Source organism: Carassius auratus, chromosome 15 (assembly GCF_003368295.1).
Source record: "Carassius auratus strain Wakin chromosome 15, ASM336829v1, whole genome shotgun sequence".
In the NCBI taxonomy this organism is placed as follows: domain Eukaryota; kingdom Metazoa; phylum Chordata; class Actinopteri; order Cypriniformes; family Cyprinidae; genus Carassius; species Carassius auratus.
In genome coordinates this window covers 19,364,076-19,373,135 of record NC_039257.1, presented here as the reverse complement: position 1 = coordinate 19,373,135, position 9,060 = coordinate 19,364,076, and the positions used below count along the sequence as shown (strand labels likewise).

Here is a 9,060-nt window from a genome sequence, read left to right as displayed (position 1 = left end):
CTGGCCCCCAAACTGAGCCTGGTTTCTCCCAAGGTTTTTTTCTCTATTCTGTCACTGATGGAGTTTCGGTTCCTTGCCGCTGTCGCCTCTGGGTTGCTTAGTTGGGGTCACTTCATCTACAGCGATATCATTGACTTGATTGCAAATAAAAACAGACACTATTTAAACTGAACAGAGATGACATAACTGAATTCAATGATGAACTGCCTTTAACTATCATTTTGCATTATTGACACTGTTTTCCAAATTAATGTTGTTCAGTGCTTTGACGCAATGTATTTTGTTTAAAGCACTATATAAATAAAGGTGATTGATTGATTGAATAAGTGATTATAACATTATAGTCAAATGGGTAGTCAATGGGTTAAACATAAATGAATATGGAGTGATGCGATGGACTGATTCATTTATAAGTTTTTTTGAGTTAATTCTGGTCCATATATATGTACAAAAGCAGTTTCTTTGCCATTCTCATGACAAAGACTTCTGTGGAGACGGAGGTTTAAAGCCCCTCCCCCCTTAGGAATTTCAGTCTGGTTCTGCTAGGTGGGGGGGGGAGTCAATGGAAATGTTTAACTCATGGGTTTCCATGTGATGTCCAGCGTTGCATTTCAATTACGAACAACACATTTGACAATCTCTTCTGCAAATTAAAATTGTCAATAATTGTTCTAGTGGTGTTAATGTTGAAAGCTGTTGTGTGAACAAGTTGGTTGGTTGGTTGGTTATCTTCCTTGGGACTTGTGGCACAGAATGTTTTTATGACTTCCTGAGGAATTCGGCTCGTGTTTCAACACAGCCCTGATCGAATCTTCAATTAGTCTGGTTCGAGTCATTTATGTTACATATCCCCCTTTCGATCGGCGAGGTGTTTAGGTGAAGACGTCGATCGCTGGAGAAACAAAGGCAGAAGAAGCAGACAAACACAGCAAACAGCAATACAACACCTCCGTGACAGTTACTGTACTGGTGCAGGCATCAGGTTATTTAGGTACACGTGGTTAATTTCAATTAGTCAATGTAGTTTAGCACATTGAGGATAGTTTAGATCGTCTTGGAAATTGTTTTTTTATTTTGATTCATCAATCAAATTTGTGGTTAACTTTGTTTGGTTCTTCTAGGTTGTTTTACTTTACACGTTTACCGTTAGTTTTCTAGTAATTTCATTTTCAATTCAATGAATTGACCTATCATGAATGGAGCTCTCTGGCTTCCATTCAGTTTAGAGTGGCTGGCGGATATTAGGTGTTGCGAGTCAATCCTAATATCAGACCTTTGACCCTTGCAGGGTGTCTAGGCGTTTCACCTACTCAGGAAAGAGGGGAAGGAGAAGGATAGATAAAAGAAGAACAAAACAAAACAAAGCTGCTGTGGGTTTTCCTAGCATGGGTTACAACTACTATTGAGCTAGGATGTCAGGTGCAGCTAGTGTGTCGTGAACCTTCACTTAGTGTCAGGTGTTCTACCTAATGTTAGGATGGCTGCACGTTTCTTCATGGTGGGTATGTGTAACTTTGTTACACTAAAAGTTGGATATTCTACCTGTGGGAACACAGCAAAATCCCCAGTGTTAATTTAACACTCCCCAGTGTTAATTTAACACTCTGAGTGTGGACTCATATAAACACTGAAGCAGAGTTAAAAGTAACACTGAAGCAGAGTTGAAGTTAATGAGATAATTAAGAAGTTAATTGAGTTATGATTGACCATTATTGAAGACACCTGATGTTAACAAGCAGAATCACCAAACGAGAAAATTACAATTTGTGTATCACCATTATAGTGGTCAGTGGTTGCTTTAGCTGGGATCTTGGCTTGTAACTTTTTTAGTTTTAAAGTTTGTTCGTCAAACCAAGAGCAAAAATCATTGCGTGTTGATGATTATGTTTTAATGTAATCGTTGTTTGACATGAATCACTGAACTCATTTACAGTCTTTTCTCAAAGTAAAACTTCCATTATTGATTTTCACAGCTTTGATTCCACAATGAAAAATCTGTATTTTCTATACATTTTGTAGGTATCTCTTGGAAGTGATTCTGATTTTTTTTTTTTAATTAAAGAATTAAAATTTTAGGCACACACAGATAACAATAATCAACGTATGAATCTCAACAATGGTGACAAACAGCATATTCAGATAAACAGACCAACTCTGAACATCACAAAACTAGATACAAAAAAATGAACATAAAAAAACAACAAAAAAAATAGTTAGAATAAAAAGTTAAAAAGACTGTTCAGCTCATAATTTATTCATGCCGCAATGCATGATGGGAGCCATGGATGAGTTTTTATTGGCTACAACATGCTTTTTTGATGGTCACCGTTGTTGTGATGCTCACGCTGATTCCTGATGTCTGTGTGTCCAAACAAAAGATTACTTTTTTTTTTTTTACGTAGAACTAACTATTAAAAACATGTCATACTATGTCAGAAATGCTGGGTTGCCTACTTTTCTTTTTCACTTAATTTATGTATGCAGTAAAGAAACTTAAACTCAGGCATTCAGGTCACTCTACAACAAATAGCTCAAATCACAATCAATGGCACACATGATTGCCTTTGCTGTGGTCTGTCTGTATGATATAATTCAGTCACCACAGCCACATAAAATCTAAAGATAATAACTGAAGGGTCAAGATCCCAACTAAAGCAAACATTGACCACTATAATGGTGACACACAAATTGTGATTTTTCTCAGTTGGTGATTCTGCTTGTTAACATCAGGTGTCTTCTATAATGGTCAATCACAACTCAATTAACTTCTTAATTACCTCATTAACTTCAACTCTGCTTCAGTGTTTATATGAGTCCACACTCAAGAGTGTTAAATTAACACTGGGGATTTTGCTGTGAAGAATATGTTTGTTGAATGTGTTATCAGTAGATGTGGTTACCTCTGGGTGTAGGTAATGTTGTGTGTGTTACTGGTGTAGTGCATGTGTGGTCAGATCTGTTCAAGTCTGTGTTGTCTCCCCCTTTTTCTAGCATGTCACTGAAAACTGGCTCTCTGCATCCTTGGCTTGGATGAGGGCGTGTCCATGGTCTAATGAGGGTCAGTCCAGCAAGGCAGGAAGTTCTTTAGCAGACAGTCGGAGGCAGTTTGGCATGGCTGTGTGAAGCTGGGTTGCAAAACTTTGTCTCCTATGTTGCATTCTTCTTGTGATGCCTTCTGGCTGTAGCAGAATTTCTGACCTTCTGTGCTCTGGTGGTTGCTGTTGCACAGGCAGGGAATGTGGTTCTTGGAGTTGGAGTTAATTTGACAGTTCGTTAATGACTGTGTTAGGTGACTGAGGTGATGTCCTTTAGTACCTCAGATTTTTCATCAACAGTTGGCCGTGAAAGACTTGTTCGTTCCGGGTTGTTGTTGAACAGGTGCTTGAACAGGCCTTCTGTTCTGTCGCCGGTCACAGCGAGCATGACTCAGCTTTGTGGTCATATGCATGTAAATTGTCTTGAAAGAACTCTCTCAGTCGTTTCATGACTTGTTCCATGTCTTCTTATGGTAAGCGGTCATGTTCTTGTGCATACTCAGCACTGTGCATGTCTGAGTGGTGCTGAGGTGGGTTTTGTTGTCGCTTACCCCCACGAGTTGCTCTTGGATGAGTCGGGTGATTACCTTTGGATATCTGGTTAGGTTTCCAGATGTTCTTATCCTTTTGGTTTCTTGAGAAGCGAGGCTGGTCCCATGGATTTTTCCAGCAGTTGGGCTGAAAGCGGTTGTGGATATGGGTGTCACATTCTCTGTGCTCTTGATGGAAGACTCTAGTGTTGTGATGCCACTGGGTGCTGTCCAGTGCAAGGCTTGAGTCTTTGTTAACAGAGTTCAAGAGTGTGGATGTTTTGTTACCTTTCTTTGAGGCCATCTTCTGCTTGTTATAGGCCTTCTGTGTTAGGTCACGCAACTATTGGATGGTCATGGAGTTCGGACAGGCCATGACACCTAGATGGTGACTGACTCCAGGGTGCAGATTTCTTAGAAAGAGGCTTTTGAAGTTCACATCCTCTTCAAGGTCAGGCTTGTTGTGTGCACCAAAGTAGGCTTGTCGGAGTCGGTTGTAGTAAGCTTGTGGAGTCTCTTGACGACCTTGTTTGGTTTCCAAGGCAGTTAACAGTCCGTGTCCGTGTAAATTGTTTAATCAGGACCTCACGAAGTCGCTGGAAGTTTGACTTGGTTTGACTGGGCTTTCGATCTAGAAAGTTTCATACCTCAGGACTGGACGTGGCTCTAAGGAGGTATAACCAGTCTCTGTCAGTCACATGAGGTCTCACTTCCAGATGAAATTCGATATCTCGCAGGTAAGCCAGGATGTCGGGGCTCTCTGTGGAGTCCGGGTTGAACCTGCTGATGTTTTTAGACAACTTGTTGAGGTCTTTGATTGTCATCCCGTGTGCAGCTCCAAGGCTTTGGACGGGAGGTTTTCTTTCGTTGGCAGGAAAGGGTTGTGTGGCGAAGGCAGGTGAGGTTTTGGGTTGTGGCCCTTCACTCCTTTCGTCATATGCCAGTTCTTGGATGTGGGACTCTGCTCTGCTCAGCAGTGATGAGGCTAAGAGAGGTTTCTCTTTCCATGGCTCTTGTTTGTGCTTGTAAGCATATTGGAGTTTTTGTCTGACCATGTAGAGCTCATCTTTGGTATCGTCTAGTTGTTGGGTCAGATTGTCCGTTTCAGTTCTGTACCTTTCAAGGTGGTCTTTCAAAGCACTGATTTCAGAACTCTTGTTTCTGATGTCTAGCTTGGCTTTCTCTAGTAGCTGTTCGGCATACTGGAGTTTGTTTACCAGGTTTTTCTGAGCATCTGTTGCATGTTGCTGGTCGAGAGCAGCTGCTGTCAGGGCTGCTTGGAGATCATAACTTGTTCTGTTGTTTTCTGCTCCCTCTCGCTGGGTGCTTTAAATTGATCTTGAACTTTCACTTCCAGCTTGTCTTTGCGACGTTGAGCACGTGTCAGCTCCTCTTGAAGGTGGGTGATGTGCTTGTCGCTCAGTTTCAGCTGGGTTGTGAAGGCATAGCTTTATGAGCTTGTGATCTTGACTAGCTCCTCGTGGTTGTTGTTCTGGCTTGAATCTTGTGTCAGGAATCTTCTCAGGATTAGGATTATTATTAAAAATAATAAGAGTTCAAATGTCTTTGGAGTGAGGCTGTCCGTCATGCTTCTCAGCCAAATGTTCACATCTTCCCCATGGGCAATGGGGTCTGCAGTCTGCGGCATGTTGGCACGCTGGGGAGAAGAGAGACTGACACAGATCTGTGTGGAGTAAAAGCCTATGTGTTGTGGGACAACTAAGTGTTGTATCAGTGATTGTGAACCACTAGTGAAATGTGGTGATGACTGTGTTGGTCTCATGGTGTCCAAGTAGACTAGAGATGCGAAGACTTTGTCACTCTAATGAGGAGAAGGAAATAAGAGAGTGGTCAGTGTTTGCTTTCCTTGTGCTCTTGACCCTTGATGTTTTAACATAACTTTTTTGCATCGCTGTTGTAACTCAGTTATAACAACTAACCAAGCTAAGAAAAAGGATGATCAGGTGGTGTTGATTATGCTTATACATAATCTTTGTTTTACCTGAATATCTGAACTAATTCAGAGCCTGATCTCTGAGTTACATTAACATTCATTATAGCAGTGCTGTGATTCAACAATAAAAGGCCTGGAGTTTTCAGTGTAATCTAGAGTTTAAGAATTCTGACTGAGAGAGTGGAACGTTCTTTTGGCAGACAGTGACATCAAGAACCAGCGTATGAATCTCAAGAATGGTGACAAACAGCATATTCAGACGAACTGTAAGAATCACAAAACAAGCTACTATAGAATTGTTGCTCATAATTTATTCATGCCGCAAAGCATGATGGGAGCCATAAATGAGTTTTGATTGGTGGCACCCAGAATGCAGTGCAACATGCTTTTTGATGGTCACCATTGTTGAGGTTCTCAGGCTGATTCTTGATGTCTGTGTGCTTAATTGAAAAAAAACTTTTTTCTAAAAAGGTTTTGATCTGAGTTGCTTCTAAGAATTTCTCGGATAATGCTGAAAACACCCAAGCTTATATTGTACAACCACAAGCAAGTAGGTATCGCTGCAGCCCGGAGACCTCCAAGTGGGAGGAGCTTTTGCCGCAAGTGGGCTGGACTTCACGGAGAGCTCCAAGTGGGAGGGACTTTTGCCGCTAGTGGGCGGGATTTTACAAATGGGCGGGGTTTAAGCGGAAATTTCACATTGCGTCTTTGCCGGGGTGCGCGCGAATGAGGATGGCATAAAGAAGCGATACTAATGAAAAACAGATTTATTTTTCTTCATTGTAGTTTAAATTTTATTAACCAGAGGTTATATAATTTTGTGACAACTGCAAACATACAAGTATATTAAATTATATTAAATTTATAATTATATCAGTATCAAGAAAATGAATGAGTAATTTAGAGCAATAAAATGTTTACTGTATGTGAATGTTTTTCTTTAATGCAAGTTTGAAATCTGAGGGAGAATTATATTGTTTAGATTGTTACAACCCCCTTGGCTCTAGGTGAAACAACATTACAAAAGGCCACACGTGGAAGTACATTTTACAAATAAACATTTAATTTAAAAAAAACAAATCTAAATAGTAATACAAGAGTTAATAATAATAATAAAAAAAAACATTCCAAGACTTAAGAGGAAAATATTATTGGTACCAAAGTCCAATTTAAGACACTCATTTCCCCATCTCCTTTTTATCACCAACTCAATCACAGGTAACGCTCCAAACCATTAAAAATTCAAGTTTTATTTGTTATATGACATGCAAAAGCAGTGAAATGTAGGTCTGGCATACTCTTTTTAGACAGGGGGAAAAAAAAATAAGAGAAAATTAAATACAAATAATGAAACAACAGGAAAAAAATACAACGTTTTTTTTTTTGGAGATAATTAAATACAAATAATGAAATATTCACAATATACTGTATTACTACACAGATGATTTGTAGAGATGCTACACAGAAACTGCTACACAGATAATGTGCAGAGATGTACACAATGTGCAGTGAGGATGAAATGCCTAGTTAGGTTGTCAAAAAAGCGCAGTGTGCAGAGAGTTATTGGGTAGTCCTAAACAACCAGTCTATAAAGTTCAGTGTGTTTAATGTCCATGTTTAGTAGTCTGATAACATGAGGGAAGAAACTCCTCCTGAGCCTCTCCATCTTTGCCATCAGACTGCAGAAGGGTCTGCCTGACTGTAGCAGATTGGTTGGTGGGGTCTTTAAGGATCTTAACAGCCCTAGATTTACATCTCCTGGTTTGGATGTCTTGCAGAGAGGGGAGAGATGTTCTGGACATGTGCTCAGCTACTCTTTGCAGGGCATTTGAAGGTATTGAAGATGCTCACTCTCTCCACTGTGGTCCCGTTAATTATGATTGGGGCAGATCCGCTGCTGCCTCAAATAGAAAAGAGTTATTGTAAAATATTATTACAATTTACAATATGAATGTTTCTACTGCATTTCTGAACAAATAAATGAAGGGCTGGTGAGCATCAGATTCAAAACCATAACAAAATCTGTCCAACCCAAAAAAGTCCTGTAGAACAGATATTTAAGGAACCTGAGGTTTTAAGCTGCTTGAATTTTATCAGCATTGGAACACTTTGCTGCTGCTTTCACTCCAATGCTATGGATTATATTTTTACTGGAATGAAGTGTCATTAGTCACTAAACATTCAGTCCAATGACATCGTAAAATAATTCACTGTTGACAAGTTAACATTAACTAAAGTACAATGCACATTTATGTAAGACGTCCACAGAATGTAATGTCATTTACATTCCAACATTTGTCCTTTAGGACAGTCTCTGACCATACCCATGGAGCAATTTTAGGGACAAGCGCTGTTGCAAATGTCCACCTTTAAAGTATGAACATAATTTATCCACACAAAGACCCACATACACACACACATTAGTCAAAAATCTTCAGAAAAAATAAATTACACATCTTGATGCATAGAAAGAACAAAAAAAGTTTACAGGAAAGTGATCCTTTGGGTTTGCAGAGAGAGAAGGTAACCAGGTCACTGAAATATAACTTCTGGCCACCCAGAATTGAACTTTCTGTAACACAAAGTTTACACATAATGTTTTTGTTTGTTTGTGCTTCCTACAATGTCAAAATTAATTTTACATCTGTTGATATGTAATGCATGGTAGTGGACACTGCAGTTATCCTCATATATCCACTCTGTTATGATTATTAAATTGAAAAATGAATTTGGTAATTAAACCAAATGTTTCAATTGCATTACATTATTTGGATTTACGTTACACGTAAAAATAGATAACATTTTAAAATTGTTTTGAAACAATGACCAGCTTTGTTAAAGTCAAGCATTATCAGTTAGGAGTTTTAACTATTATAGAACACTGTACTAAATCTATTAATAGTTATTGATCGCTTAAATATCAGTGCAGTTATAATACATAGGCCTGCATATTTTACGTAACGTTAGTAACAATAGCCTACCTGCTTATAGTCTTCAGTGTCCGTAATCTGCAGCGTAAATGTATTGCAGAAATATTTAGCACAAAAGGGTAACAGACACAATAAAGATGTAATTTATCTGTGCTGCTAATGCTGTCTTAACGTGCTCTTGGAATAATCGTAAATATGAGTTTTGAAGGTAAAAAATTGCACATGAATGTCCTCCCATTTTCAAACTTGAATGCAATGAGCTTGTAATCATGATTTAACTAAGTCAAGACTAAAACATCAACCGCCAAGATACTGCACTTTTTCGCAACTTGCAATACGTTGTACAAGTCTAAACTTACCCCTTCAAACTCCTCTTTCTTGACGCTGAAAAGCCTTGGGAAGTTGACGTCGTCTTTTTTTTCTTTTTTTTTTTTGGTGGGGGGGGGGGGGATCGCAGCATGCATTAACCCCATGACATTAAATAAACCAATCAAAAGGCTCTGGAGGTTTGTACAGCCCACTTGGAGCTGAAGTCCCACCCATTTGGAGCTGACCCGCCCATTTGGAGCTGGCTCCGACCTCCGTTTATACCTATCTCACCACAAGACACA

The 9,060-nt window shown here is 39.3% G+C and overlaps 1 long non-coding RNA gene across 1 annotated transcript; it reads right to left on the bottom strand.

Annotated features, from left to right (window-relative positions):
- Window positions 1-7,236: 7,236 nt before the first annotated feature.
- LOC113115572 (uncharacterized) lies at window positions 7,237-8,723 on the bottom strand. The gene is made up of 3 exons (XR_003293913.1): window positions 8,501-8,723; window positions 8,008-8,091; window positions 7,237-7,416 (listed from the first exon to the last, which is right to left on the bottom strand). It is a non-coding gene; the product is annotated as an uncharacterized LOC113115572 (long non-coding RNA).
- Between the last annotated feature and the right edge of the window lie 337 nt (window positions 8,724-9,060).